This window comes from Podarcis liolepis (assembly GCF_965112155.1).
Source record: "Podarcis liolepis genome assembly, chromosome: Z".
In the NCBI taxonomy this organism is placed as follows: Eukaryota; Metazoa; Chordata; class Lepidosauria; order Squamata; family Lacertidae; genus Podarcis; species Podarcis liolepis.
In genome coordinates this window covers 43,588,231-43,602,908 of record NC_139570.1, presented here as the reverse complement: position 1 = coordinate 43,602,908, position 14,678 = coordinate 43,588,231, and the positions used below count along the sequence as shown (strand labels likewise).

Below are 14,678 nucleotides of genomic sequence, written 5' to 3'. Positions count from 1 at the left end.
CATTTTAACACATTTCTGCATTTTTATACCAGGAAGTATTGCAAAATTTGGAGAAGTGTTAAATCTGAAGAGTCATTATATTCCAATTCCAGTCCAGGAATTAGCTTAAAAATATTAACTAAACAAATTTCTCTTGTACTCTAATTCACTCCTATCCTTAAAATAGTCCTAAGAGACCAAAAGGGGATAAATGTTATTAGATGCACATTAATGTACATATGCAGATACAAATATAACTTCATTCCTTAGCTGAATGAGACTTTGATCAATTAATATTTCCCCGCAAGAACCTCATGATACACCATATAGAGCCAGATGCAAAATGGGGGTGGAGCGTCTGCACACTTGGAGTCAACCAAGGTGCCTCCAAGCACATGCCCTGCCCAGGAATCTGTTTTGAGGACAAGAACTGATTTCTTTGGCTGTGTACATATTACTGCTTGCTCCAGCTCCACTGTGCATGTACCCACTGCTAGTGTTTGAAACCGAGTACATGTGATAATAGTCACAATCCCTAGGCACCCTGTGGCTTCCTGAGAAACACTCCTGTTTAATGTGTTTCCCACCAAACCAGCTTCCATCCAATTTGAAAATGGAAATGGAAGCTGAAGTGCATACATGTCAGGCATCAGGTGTGCCTGCTCAGATGACGGCAGGTGTGCAGGTGGTAGCTTCAGTGAACTGAACAGCACAGGGGGAGTTCAAGTTGGGCATTGGGTGAAGACATATGTGCTTCCTTGTGGTCATAAGACATAAGAATGGGACTTGAAGTGACATGAAATGACCTCACTGCCTTCCAAGCTGCTAAACGTGTACACAGCTTTAGTCTTTTCACAGACACTCCTTGTCTCCTTCAACCCTAGCAGACTGTCTTCATTTTCAGCAACCTAATGAACAACACATTCCTAGGCACATCTACTCAGAAGAACATCCTACTGATGTCAATGGAGCTTACTCCTAGATAAGCAGAGTTAGGATTGCAACCTAAGGAGAAGGAGTCTTTTGTTGTCGCTTTGGATGAACTGTTGAGAGTCTACTTTACATAACCTGAAGATCTACCGGTAGATTCAATTAGTCTGCCTTGCTCAGTGGTGACTGGTCCATTAAAGTGAATGAGGAATGGCACCACCAACCCTGGTCAGCCCTCAGCCAGCCTCTACCTGTCTGCTTTCTTACTTAGAACCAGTCCAGAGAATAGCGCTGTCAGCTTCCCCCTCCTTAGACTCAGTGTTGCCTTTGTAGAACTCTTCTGGCAGAAAGATGAGGAGAAAACAAGAATGAGTTGGCTTTTCCTGTCATTGGCTCTGGCTCCACCTACTGATTGGTCTCCCTTCCTTCTGCCCTACTGGTCCTAATGGGCACAAGCTACCATTGCTCTGCCTGGAACTATATATTCCATACACGAGTTCATACTGCCCTTCCTTTGACCCACAGGAGAGACCATATCAGTTCAGCAATTAACACAAGACAGGGGTGGATGATTAGAATGGAAGGTGTAGATGCAATTAGAAATTCTAGGCAAATATGGTTTCTGTACAAGTTGGAGACAATGAGCTAAAAATCCTGAGAAACAAAACCACTTCCCAAACTGTACTAGTAATCAAGACTGGGCTCTACTCTCCCGCTCTTGCACATATCATTAAAGGATTTTTTTTTAAAAAAAAAATCAATTTAACAGAAGAAGAAATGAAGGTTTTAAGAAAGCAGACTCCAAAGCAGAGATCTCAGTCTGGCTAGCTACCTGAAGCAGCTGCAATGTGTTTTAATTGGAGGATCAATACTGGGTTCAAAGAGTGCTTAGAAGCTGCCGTGACTACGAGGTCACAAACATTATTTGAAGGATAAAGAGATATCCCACTGAAGGGAGTGGGGGAAGAAAAGCACACACACAGGAATTCTGCGTTGAGGGAGACCAGTCAATAGTAGATTTGTTTTGACTGTGTTAAGAATCTCTGGGGCTGAAGAGGGCAACAGAAAATGGGGAAAGGCAGTTTCAGTTGCTGCTGCAAGGAAGCAACTCGTCTCCTGCAGGCACCACCATGACCAATAGCTTAGGTCTTGACTCTGACCAAGACAGGAAAGCAAAGAATGCCACCCACCCCCATGGGAACTCCAGTAAGGGACTGGAAGTAGGAGCAAAAAGCAGTAGGGTAGGCCAAAAAGATATTCATAATTCCAATATATTTCAGACCTTGCTGGACCTTTTTCTGGGAAGTAGGACAACAATTTTAAAATAGATTTTTAATTACAGAACCAAACTTCCCTTGGGCAGGGGCCTTGTTCAGTGGTTAGAGCATCTGCTTTGCATGCAAAAGGTCCAGGGTTCAATCCCTGGTATCTCCAGGTAGGGCTGATAGAGACCTTGGTCTGAATTCCTGGAGAACTGCTGCCTGTCAGTGCAGACAATACTGAGCAAATGGGGCCAGTGGTCTGCATAAGGCAGCTTCCCATGCTCCTATGAGTGGTATATTGTATAAAACTCTCTCATTAGCCCATGTGCGTATAAGTCATAATCTACTTTAAAAGGATATTGATTAATATCACATGTTCAAAAGCACATTTTAGGATGTAAAGGTAAAGGGATCCCTGACCATTAGGTCCAGTCGCGGGTGACTCTGGGGTTGCGGCGCTCATCTGGCTTTATTGGCCGAGGGAGCCGGCGTACAGCTTCCGGGTCATGTGGCCAGTGTGACTAAGCCGCTTCTGGAAAACCAGAGCAGCGCACGGAAACGCTGTTTACCTTCCTGCCAGAGCAGTACCTATGTATCTACTTGCACTTTGACGTGCTTTTGAACTGCTAGGTTGGCGGGAGCAGGGACCAAGTAATGGGAGCTCACCCCATCAAAGGGATTCGAACCGCCGACCTTCTGATCAGCAAGTCCTAGGCTCTGTGGTTTAACCCACAGCACCACCTGCATCCCTTATTTTGGGTTGTAGAATATACATATTTCAAGGGAAAGTATTCTAACAGAACAGAGAGTGGATCATAACAATTACTTCTTCCTTTTTTCAGATGGTACAGATTAAAAGGACCAGTGGGGTCCCCAATGTCCCTGACCACCTGTCAAAGCTGGCTGAGAGAGGTGGCCAAGGTAAGGATATGGTTTTGCTGGTGATATCATTACCTTATTCCTGTGTCATTCTGTTGACTGGATTAGCAGGGGTGGGGGATGTTTTTCATTCCGAGGGCCACATTTCCTTATGCGTAACCTGTCAGGAGATCACATGTGAGGGCCAATTGCAAATGTGGGCGGAGCAATGATGTTATGGTTACCGTACATTTATATGGTAGACTGCATTTCAGCTATAAAAACACCGCGAGATTCCTATCTTTTCAGAAGCAAGAAGCATCAACCCAGTTCCAGGGTTAATTTCAGCCCAGCAAAAGCGCTACAGGGGTGTGTGGCCTGACTCATGCCCCAAGGGCCAAACAAAGGGGCCTCATTAGGCCCCTGGGCCTGAGATCCCCCCACTCCTGGATTGCAGCAACCATGGACGCATAAGGTAAAAATGGAATGGAGCTGCATGCCTGATACAAAGTTATATTACCCTAAAAATAATGGCTTGCACTCCCAGAGTTGATAAAACACAACCTGCAATATGCTCATTTGAATTAGGGCTGTTTCAGTAGCTGACAAAAGAAATTGAAGCCTCATAAAATGAAGCTAAGATAGAACAAGCCCTTCCTGGACTACCTCATAAAAAGCGATATTATTCATTATCAGAATTTAACATTCATGATTCAACCAAAATCTAAGTAATGGGGAACCTGTTCTTCCTCCTCCTTTCATCCGGTTGCGAGCTACATTAATCCTAATTGAAATCTACTTGGCAGTAGCAACGGAGAGGCAGCCTGTGCTGGTCTTCTACTTACCACTGCCAGTCCAAACCACAGACGGCAGCAATGATGGAGTGAGCAGAGGCTATTTGGTCGACATAGGTGGAGTTTTGCACTAGCAATGTGGCCCTTTGGTTGAAAATGATTCTGCCATCACTGGCCTCCTGGGTGCCTGCCTGTCTTCTTCAACACATCCTACTGACAAGCTACTTTGAAAAGCTTTTAAATACAGTTATTTATGGGTTTTCACTACTTTATTGTAAGCAGCCTGGGTGAAAATTAGAATGGAAATTCTGTACGTAATGGTACTTGAAAGTATGGCCAAACAGTGGCCCAGCAGTGTTTTGCATAAAGAAGGACCAAAATCACTATACAATACAAGATGGTGACTGTGGCAGGGGATGAGGTGTCCTGCCACACACATTCCACTGGCCAGAGCCCACAAAATCCACTGTAAGACAAAAGACCAAGTGATGGACACACATGTGTGAATCGGCCCTCCTCGTTTGAGTTTGCTTTTAGCACTGGGTTGCCATATGTTTGGAATTTCCTGGACATAGCCAGTATTCTGCCCTCTTAAGCAGTGTCCAGAGATTTTGCAAAGAATTGTAGAGCAGCCGTATTCAGCTGCGGGTCACCTTCTGTTGTCCTTACAGAGTGGGACAGTGCTTCCAGCGACGCCTCTAAGCAATTGCTAGCAGCAGATGCATCTGCTTCCGACAGACCTGCCAAGGAAGTGTCTGGGAAGTGTCCCACGTGTGTGTGTGTGTGTGTGTGTGTGTGTGTGTTGGTGAAGCTCATCTCAGTGCTCCACTGAACTTGAGGGAACGAGCCCCTCTCCTCCTTAACTGCTTAAATAGGATTAGCTGGCTTCCTCCCCGAATAAATCTGCTTGCTTCTCATCTTCAGCCATGCGCACCGTGAAAACAACCCTGATAAATGAGAGGTTTTTAAGACACTTCCTACAAGAACTATCAGCCATACATCAAAGTTAGGCACTTCCAAGAGCTCCAGTGCTCTGGCAATCTGTCTGTGGGATGCAAGATGACGCTCCGATGCCCTGAGCCGACGCTGTCTGGAAGCGTTGCTGGAGCAGCAAACTCAGCCCCTCAGGAGGCCTTGGAGAGGGCGGGGGAGGAAGAAGAGGTCTGCTAATTCTGGCCTTCTCCAGAGAAACACTGATGTGACATGCTGGGCCTGGACAAGCCCCTGCAGTCAGAAGGTCAATCCATCAATCTCAAGGACTTGCGTGACCCTACCCCCATCCTATGTTTTCCCTTCCATGTAAAAGGAGGGCCTCACAGACTTTAATGGTGTCCTCACAATACCCCTGTGAGGTATCAAGTGCTGTCTCTCTCTCTTTCCCCTTCCCACTCTCCAGATGGAGAATGTTGGAAGGCAAGAGATTCTGGGCCTGGTTTCACTGAGCTGGTAAAACGGCTTCTGAGATGTACCACTTCAGAGTGAAGGCAGGGAAATGCACACATCTCTTATGCTGGTTTACTGCAATGCACTCTCTTTTGGGCTGCCCTTGGGCCTGGTCCAGATCCTCCAGCTAGTGCATAATGCAGCAGCTAGACTGCTGATGAGGGCATATAGTGCCTCTGGCAAAACATCTGCAATGGCAGCTTGTATGCTACCAAGCCAGGTTCAAGGCTCTTGTGTCAATATGCGATATGCACAGCCCTTAACAACTGATAGGTTAATTGTTGCCTGCTTTATTGATTTCAAGAAAACAAAATAGAACACCTTTGAGTAGACATACATAAGAGAATCCAGTTATAAACATGGATGATATAATACCTAGTACAGAGACAGAAGAGATCAAAGCAGTGGATTGTCTCAGAAAGTAAGTTACCAACTCTGTGTGATTTTCAGCTGTTAGTATAGCCCCTCCAAAGTGAGGCATGGGTACTGGGTGGGCCTGAAAATTCAGAGCCCTTATTAATACAGTAAAAATAAGATAAAAATCACACTTCTTTGAAACAATCTTTTTTTGCTTCATCTCCCACCACTTGTCTGTGTTGTGTTAGACATTCAGTCAGGACTATATCCCAGAAATTATTGACTCATGCCTCTTTAGGTAGCATTGTACACAACTTCCATTGTTTGTTTGTTTTTCCTTCTTAACTTTATTTTTCAGTTTCTTAATATAACAAAGAATACCCATATGCTGCCATTCCCGGAGGAACATTTCATGTATACACAACATAAATAATGCAATCAAACATAGAGGGCTTATCCTCACTTCCTTTGCTCTTTCCATGCATGGTCTGTACTTTAAAGCTCCATGTTTGACCATCCTTGTTTTTGCTCTGGAGCTTTCCCCGCAAAAAAAGCCCCTCTCTTTAAAGCTCAAACAAAGCAAACAGCAATCTGTGGGAAACCTGAACTGATGTTTGCTCCTACTGAGTGCTAAAGAGCAGGTTTTTGAAGGGAAAGCTCCTGGGCAAAAAGACCATAGCTTGGACTCAGAGTTTTTAAGCACAGACCTGTGGCAAAAAAGAGTGGGACAAAAGGTAAGTATGGACAAGCCCTAAGTTTGTAAATGGTTTAGAATTGATTACATCAGTTAGGTGTATTCTACAATATGACTTCACATGATGGTCCCAGAGTGAGTCATGGGTAGCTGGTGGTAAGAGGGCAACATTGTATTTTCCTCTATACTAAATAAACATGCACCATACAGTATCAAAACTGTCTTTGGTCTTTGCATTCCATATTCTATCTGATCATACCTCTAGAGTTAAGTTGGTAGCTGTTTTCCAATATTGTATTATTATATTTCTAGCCACAGATATGAAAAAGATTAGTAGCTCTTTAAACCATAGATTATCACAGATTTAATAAAGCTAGTCTTGGACCATCCTGCCAACAGTAAAAACAGGAGAAGATCTTTATGCTAAACAGCTGGATTAAAGTCACTTTCCAGTGACTCCTTCCTTAGCCCTCTTATCACTAGAAAGTCCCCGCCATTCCCAAGCTGCCAAAATCCCTTCCTTCCATGAGCCTACAAACCCTTTCCCTGCCTCCCCACTTACCTATAAACTTCCAGGCCTTCTCTCTTCCACTCACTGCTGCTGCTACCAGAGCAACAGACAGCTAAGCAGAAGTGAGGAGGGTTTGAAGGCTCACCAGAGGAGGGTGGGAGAGGAAGAGGCAAAGGAGTTTCTTTTAACATCTCAAATTAAAATCCGTGTCTGAGAAGAATTTGGAAGTCACAACATGACAGAACCCTGTGGCACCCACTTGTAACTTTTTTCCAGGACGACTAGGAGCCATTAATGAGTACTCTTTGGGTTCGGTCAGTCAACCAAATCCACCTAACAGTTACCTCATTCAACCCACATTTTACTAGCTTCCTCACAAGAATATGATGGAGGACTTTGTCAAAAACCTTACTGAAATCAAGATACACTATGTCCACAGCATTCCTCTGATCCACCAAGTTTGTAATTCCATTAAAAAAAAGAAATGAGATTTGTCTGGCGTGACTTATTTTTGAGAAACCCATGTTGGGTCTTCGTAATCACATCATCCTTTTCTAAATGCTCACAGACCAACTGTTGAATTATCTGTTCTAGGACCTTGCCTGCTATTGATGTCAGGCTCACTGGTCAGTTGTTATTTGCTTCTTCTCTCTCCCCCCCTTTTGCCCTCCTCCAGTCTGCAGGGACCTCACCTGTTTTCCAATAATTCTCAGAGATTATAGACAAAGGCTCTGAGATTACATCCACAAGCTCCTTTGGGTGCAAGTCATCAGGTCCTGGAGATTTGAATCCATTTGAATTTAATCTAGAAACAAATGAGCAGCCAGTGGGTGCTATGTGCTCATGGCAACTGATGCCAGAAATTGCAGTTCCTAAACAACCCTCAGTGTGGTGTAGTGGTTAAGAGCTGTAGTCTCGTAATCTGGGGAACTGGGTTCGTGTCTCCGCTTCTCCGCATGCAGCTGCTGGGTGACCTTGGGCCAGTCACACTTCTTTGAAGTCTCTCAGCCCCACTCACCTCACAGAGTGTTTGTTGTGGGGGAGGAAGGGAAAGGAGATTGTTAGCCGCTTTGAGACTCCTTAGGGTAGTGAGAAAGCGGGATATCAAAACCAAACTCTTCTCTTCTTCTTCAATGATAATTCCACATAGAGTGTATTACAGTATCTCAGCTGGGATGTTACCAGGGCATGCCCTACTACAATGTTCATCCAGCTGGTGGGTGTTGCTTCAATTCCATCATCCCAGTGTTTTGATTAGTGCTACTGTTGGCATTTGTCTGATCTGGTGCAGCCTATGTGTTAATACCTGGAACCAGATAGGAGAATTCTACTCTAAAATAATAACATTTTAAACAACTAAAACAAAAAGCATCATAGGTTTGGCAGGATATTTTAAAATTTTATTTTCCTTTGACTTGAAGGCTACAAGTATGGGAGGAGATTGGAGAAAGAAGGCCTTTCCAAGCCAGTCATCCAAGAGACGTTCTCAGCATTTAGAGTTGTCTTTCGGCATTTGGAGAAGCTGTGTGTTGCAGCCTGGCAAAGAACCAGGAAGACTTGGATTGTGAAACCCTCTCTTGCTCCTCAAACTTGCTCACAGATGACAATTCCCAAAAGGCTAGAGCATGAGATGTGGTGCCAGAGACCAATATTATGAATTTATTCAATTAGAATTTTATTTTTTAGGGCTGTGACCAAACAGCCCCTCAAGTCTGCCACCCTGTTTTCAGTTATTGAACTCCTTCTCTGTGTCTTGATTGGGTTTTTTTTTCTCTCTCTGCATGGGGAGAATAAATGGGGATGCTCATTTAGGAGCAGTGGAGAGTCTTCCTCTTTTCTCTTTCTTTTCACTTCAGCTTTTAGAGGTGGTGATGGAAGCTGAAATCATGAATACCATCCATTTTATGTTTATTTTTAGAGCTGAAATCAAATGGCCCCACAAATTTGCAGAGTGACCTCTATGCTTGTGTGTATCTTGCATTTGTGTGTGTGTGTGAGAGAGAGAGAATGGATTGTGTTGCTCACTGTTTCCTAGCAGTGGAGAGTCTTCCTCTTTTATCTCTTTTTCTTCCTTCTCTGCTGCTGCTTGGAGGGTAATGGTGATAAAAGAAAATATTTCTTCACACAGCACATAGCTAAGCTCGCTCCCACAGGAGGTAGTGATGTCCACCTACCTGGATGGCATTAAAAGAGGACTAGCCAACTTCATAGAGGATAAGGCGATCAGTGGGTACTAGCCATGAGGGCTCTGCTCTGCTGCCACAGTTGGAGGCTATAATGCTTTTTAACGCCAGTTGCTAGAGACCACAGGAAAGGAGAGAGGGCTTGAATTCTGCTTGCAGGTCTTCCACAGGCATCTGGTTGGCCACTGTGAGAACAGGACGCTGGAGTAGATGGGCCATTGTCCTGATACAGCAGGCTCTTCTTATGTTCATATGGGCAATGTGTGGCCCTATCTCTCTACATACTCTCTTTTACCTAATTTTATATGAGTAGCAAGGAGAAGGGATATGGGGGAAAGAAAGACAGAGAAGTAGTAGTTGGTTCCACCCACTTTTGACTTCAGCTCCAGTCCCTGAGAGATTACTCCCAAGGGAATGTGGCCCCCAGAAAAGGGGGGGGGATGTTGCTCACCTCCTCAAGGCAGAGACATTTCCAAGAATGATCTGGGGTACTGGAACAGTGTCTACTCTTATCGCCACATCATTCCAATGATATTCTCTTAAGAAACCATGACATCATCTCAAAAAAGGACCAGTGCTGTGGTCATTGAGGTTTCTCTCTCTTTCTCACCATGCATTAACATGGCTGCATCTCCTAGATTCCCTCCCACCCCAACTAGATCATTAATTTTTAATGGCACATTGCTTTAAATATGTGCAGGACAATGTGTTCAGCCGATGAGTCAGAAGAGTTGTCCTTTCCCCAAGCTCGTGCCACTGTATCTCACGAAACTATGACACATGCATCTGTAGAAGTTCCATCTTCTCTCCCTCTGCCCCCCTCTTCCCACAAGTCTTGTGAGTTTGAGGTGCTCCTGGACTCAGATTTGTGCCTGAAGCTTCAGACTGTAGTGAGTGGGCCAGGGATATCTTTTGCCATCTCTTGGAGAGAAAATGACTACATCTTTCATTCAAGAACAGTCTATTGAGCATTTGCCATGACTCTGCCTTAGATACATGGAATCAGACTTGGAGTGGGTCTTGTAAGGCCATCTAGCCCAGTGCAGGAAATCCAGAGCTAGAGCACCCCCAAGAGATGGCTTTCTATCCAGCCTCTGCTTTACGACCTCAAGTGAAGGAGAGTCCACCCCTCTAGTAACCCATTGGTTTCCATTAGCAAAATTTGATGGTACTTTGGATTCTAGACATGAAAAAGCTTTTTCTTTTTTTTTTTCGGTGGGGCAGGGGGAGAACGTAATGTAAGAATCTGAGACAACTGGGCACAACATGAAAGTCAATGGGAGACTGGGTCTCCCAACACTTTTTTCAAAGCTGTAAAGCAGATGTGGACCTCCAGGTGGTTTTGGACTACATCTCTCATTATGTCTTGCCATTGAGCATTAGTTGCAGTACAGTAGCATCCCAGGGGACAAAGATTCCTCACACCTGCCTTAAAGCTGCCACAAGATCAGGCCGCTTAACCATGTCCTCTGCACTATTTCACAGAACTAAACTACACATGCCCTAAAGCCACTATGCATATTATTCCTGTCTTAAAAACATAAGAAGAGCCTGGTGGATCAGGCTAATGGCCATTCTAGTCCATGAGCATCCTGTTCTCACAGTGGCCAACCAGATGCCCTAGTGGGAAGCCCACAACAGCATGCTTTCTCCCCACCTGCAACTCCCAAGTGGGTCTTTTTGGTGACCATTAGTGCCTTTGGAGCAGAGGCAGATTTCATTCAGGGAAATTGCATTGTGGAAGGGATTCCCACTGCCACACCACCACCACCACAGTCCAATCCAATTTAGCCTCAAACCAATTCAGTCCCTGTGGCTGCTTTGAAGAAAGATGACAGAGGATCTGTGATTGCATCTTCTGCATCTTGCGCCCAGAAAGAAGCTGGATTCATGTGGATATGAGTTCATTTCCCCAATCACTCTATATGGGTAGGGGCAGCAGGAATTGTCAGGTTGCTCAGCCTAATGCCATTTCCAGTAATAAAAATGTGTAGATATATCTCCAGTAATGTAGCTGAGCTCAGTTTACTGGATCTCTGTCGTCTCAGAATAGCTTTATGTAAAAAGCACCTCCTCTGCAGACAGCAGACCGAATTTATAGGGCTGTATCTCATCCATGGGCTGACCATTAAAGTCCATATTGCTGTTGTCAGCCAAATGAAGAAAGGATCAAATATTGGAACCTGAAAGCCAAGTCACCATTAACCTCTATGGAAATCAAGAGGAAGAGGCCACTCCTATCCCAGGAACCTGCAGCTGCTAAAAATTCCAGCCTTCTATAGTGATCCACTGGAATATCATTCAAAAGTGGATTGTAGCCTCCTGTGTCGTTTGCTTAAGATGGATGTGCGGGAATATTAATGATAATCTTTATCTACCCCCTTGCATTTTGCATGCATGCCAACTCTCTTGAAGAGGTGTATTTCAAATTTCATTTCTTCTGCCTGTACATCTCAGCTAGCTGGAATAGGATGGCGTGCACTGAACATTTTCCATGGGCCTGGACGACAGCAAGTTTATTCGAAGAAAGGGGGAAATGAAGAGAACTAGGAAATATAATATGCTATCAAAACACAAGGCAGCACTGGAAGTGGGTGAAGCGGGCAGGTAGGTGGGAATTAGCTGCAATTTCTCCCGTTAACAGCTGTTTTCCTTTCCTCTTAAGGCAAGACAGTGAATGGCACGGTTAACTGCCAGTGAGAACCACTGGGCTGTAGGGACTGCATCTAAAGTTAGAGGAAGCTGGAGGGTGTGGGAGGAGGAAAAACAAGAACTACTACAAGATTTTGATTCACAAACAAAACAACGAATATTTATGGGGGTCATTGCCACCTTAGTTTCCACAGGACAATTATTCCCTTTCAGGTTGAGAGGGACCTTCCTTTAAATGGGGCAGTGTGACATAGGTGTTGATGTGAAAATAGAAAAGATGCAAAAGGTTAAGGCTAATCTGAGGGTTTTTGTGGTGCCTTAATCTGTAGGGTTTCTGAGAAATGTCCTTGTGTTCTCTTGAGGATGTGTTTATATGTGGGTAACCTTTTTAATTCAGCAGAGAAAGGAAGACTCGGGCAAGGAGGGTAATTATCACCCCAGAATTAAACTGCAGAGAAATGCATAAATAAACATAGGACGTCCTTCATTAAATGAACCATTTCATTGTGCACAGGAGCTGGTGATGAGGACATTGAATGGAGAGCAAATGTTTTGTGTTGAGAGGCATCACATCAAATTATCCTGAAACTGAGGAACATGATGCACAGTCTGGGTAACAATTGATATGAATCAACCACCACACCCAGCAAACAATATATATTGATAACTTCCCCACCCCACCGGCAAGATGTATGTTTTTTATTATGTTTTTATTATTAAAAAGTAAATGAATTGCATTGGGTCCCTGCATTGGGGCTGTAATATGTCTTAATGGCATTATTTTAGAGAAACGGGGTTTCTCCTTTGGCTACAAAGGAATCTGATGAAGGCACCAGCTTTTCAGGTTCAAGCATTAGACAGCTGTTGCCTCATGCTGTGTCTCAACAAAGATACAGGCTAGAACATTTCCTAAACTAGAGGTTGGGGGTCTCCTTCAGCCTGAGGACCATGTTTTTCCTTGGACAACCCTCTTGAGGGACACAGGCCAGCAGTGGCAATGGGCACTGTAGTTGGGGCCATTCTATACTCTTCCAGGCACACTGCAGCAACATACAGGATAGACATGCATGTACAGAGAGGGGTATGTGTGTGTGTGTGTGTGTGTGTGTAGAAACTAGCTCACTATACAAAGGTTCACATAGCTTTCTCTGCCCACTTTTGCCTCTGATTCCACCCACCATTGGCACGTGGCCCCCAGAAGATTGCCCCAAAAGGAATGTGGCCCTGATGCTGAAAAACATTCCCCCTATACTAAGCAGTAAAGCAAGGATGGAGAATATCTTGCCTCAAGTCCCATCAGCATGGTCAAGGATGACTGGAGTTCCCCATTCCTGGCCCAGGGTTTGCAAAAATGTTGTTGGTTCCTGCTTATCATCTTTAATGAGATATAGTAGAATGGCTCAGAGTATGAGCTATGAAGTTCATAGGTTCAACCTTCCCTCTGTATTGTAATTGCTGCAAGGCTTTAGACTGGAGATGGAGAACCTGTGGCCCTTCAGAGGGTATTGGACTCCATCAGCTCCATGCAGCATGGCAAACGGTCAGAGATAGGAGCCAAAAACATCTGAAAGGTCACACTCTCATGGAATGAAGAGTGATATTGAGGATGGTCAATGGCTTTCATCACCAGGACTGACTAATGAGGCTTCTTAGTCAGCCTTGGGCTTTGTCTGAGCAATGACTCCAGATCTTTCCTGGCACCAAATCCAGCACCTCGTCTGGTTGCCTGACTTGGCTCTCACATTTTGGCACTGATAGCTCATCTCTGACAATATTTGTTTCATCTCCTTTTAGATGTCCACCAAATCCTTAGCTTGCTTGCTTTACTTTTGCAATGCAGAGAAATCGAAGTACAGCAAACAGGCCCTTTCCCCCTTAACCACTCCAGCCTCTTTCACCCTCACAACATTTCCCCCCTCTTTTTTGTGTGTGATCATTTATTTTTTAGCTTGTTGCTGGAATCACAGCTGAACTTCCTATTGGCCCTGGGGGAATGGACAGCAATAATTTTAAATGGTTTGGTAGACACAGCTATGGCACAAGGCCAAGACTAATTTCAAGCCTTGTGGTGCTGTATAAGAGGCAGGGAGGGGAGGGGAGGAAGACTAGAAACCCTAACCCAGAACCAGAATTATCCCTCAACATTAGTGGGAATCAGAAAGGCCTATGTATGTATATAGGTGGGGCAAAAAGCTTGAGGGGTGCACACATTTATGGTTCTATGTTGTTGGAGGGGTGGCGGTGGGGTTAGAAAATAAATAAATAGAATAACTAGACTTTGGGATATCGGTTGGGTAGCTCTTTGATGGGACTTGGAATTTGCTGAAATTGTATAAAAGAATTGTGCAAATGGTTGTACCTTGCCTACTTTGCTTTCAAAAGGGTAGGCCTTGGTCAATTGAATAAATCTGTTTGAGCCTTCTCTCTCGGTTGTCTGTTTTTCCTTTCATTTGAGGATTTCAGTATCCCGCCAAGGAAGAATATGGCTCTCAGAAGCAGAACTTTTTTTCCAGCCAGAACTCATTGGAACTCAGTTCCGGTCATAGGTATCAATTCCGTGGGGCCCTGGGTGCCCGAGCACCCAAAAGCTCCCCATGAAGGGTCTGGGCACCCACAAATTTCGATGCCAGAGCCATGCATGTTGCATGGTACCCACAGCCCCGAGCACCCATGGTCATAGGACCAAGCTGGCACTCCTAGTTCCAGTACCTCTCAGGTGGGCACCATTGCCATTCTACGGAAACAAGGGAGGTGTTCATGTGAGTTCTGGCATCTCTTTTTCTAGGAAAATAGCATTGCTCAGAAGGTTGTTCAGAAAGGAGTGCAGGCCTCAGGCAGAAAAGAAAGTTCCCCATCTCTGCTGGTAAGTCTTGTGACACTCTGACCACAGCTATAATGCCAGCAAAGGAGAATTTGCCTAGGCCAGCCAGACTTGGTGACCTCTCAGGTGTTGTTGGACTCCAGCTCCCATCGTTTCAGACCATAGGGATTGCTGCCTGGGGCTCCTGGGAGTTG

General features: G+C 44.7%; 1 long non-coding RNA gene across 1 annotated transcript; it reads left to right on the top strand.

The window, feature by feature from the left end:
• Positions 1–3,012: 3,012 nt before the first annotated feature.
• On the top strand, positions 3,013–12,364 carry LOC310698674. Its single transcript, XR_014521686.1, has 3 exons — positions 3,013–3,092; positions 11,469–11,618; positions 12,178–12,364. It is a non-coding gene; the product is annotated as an uncharacterized lncRNA (long non-coding RNA).
• Positions 12,365–14,678: the final 2,314 nt, after the last annotated feature.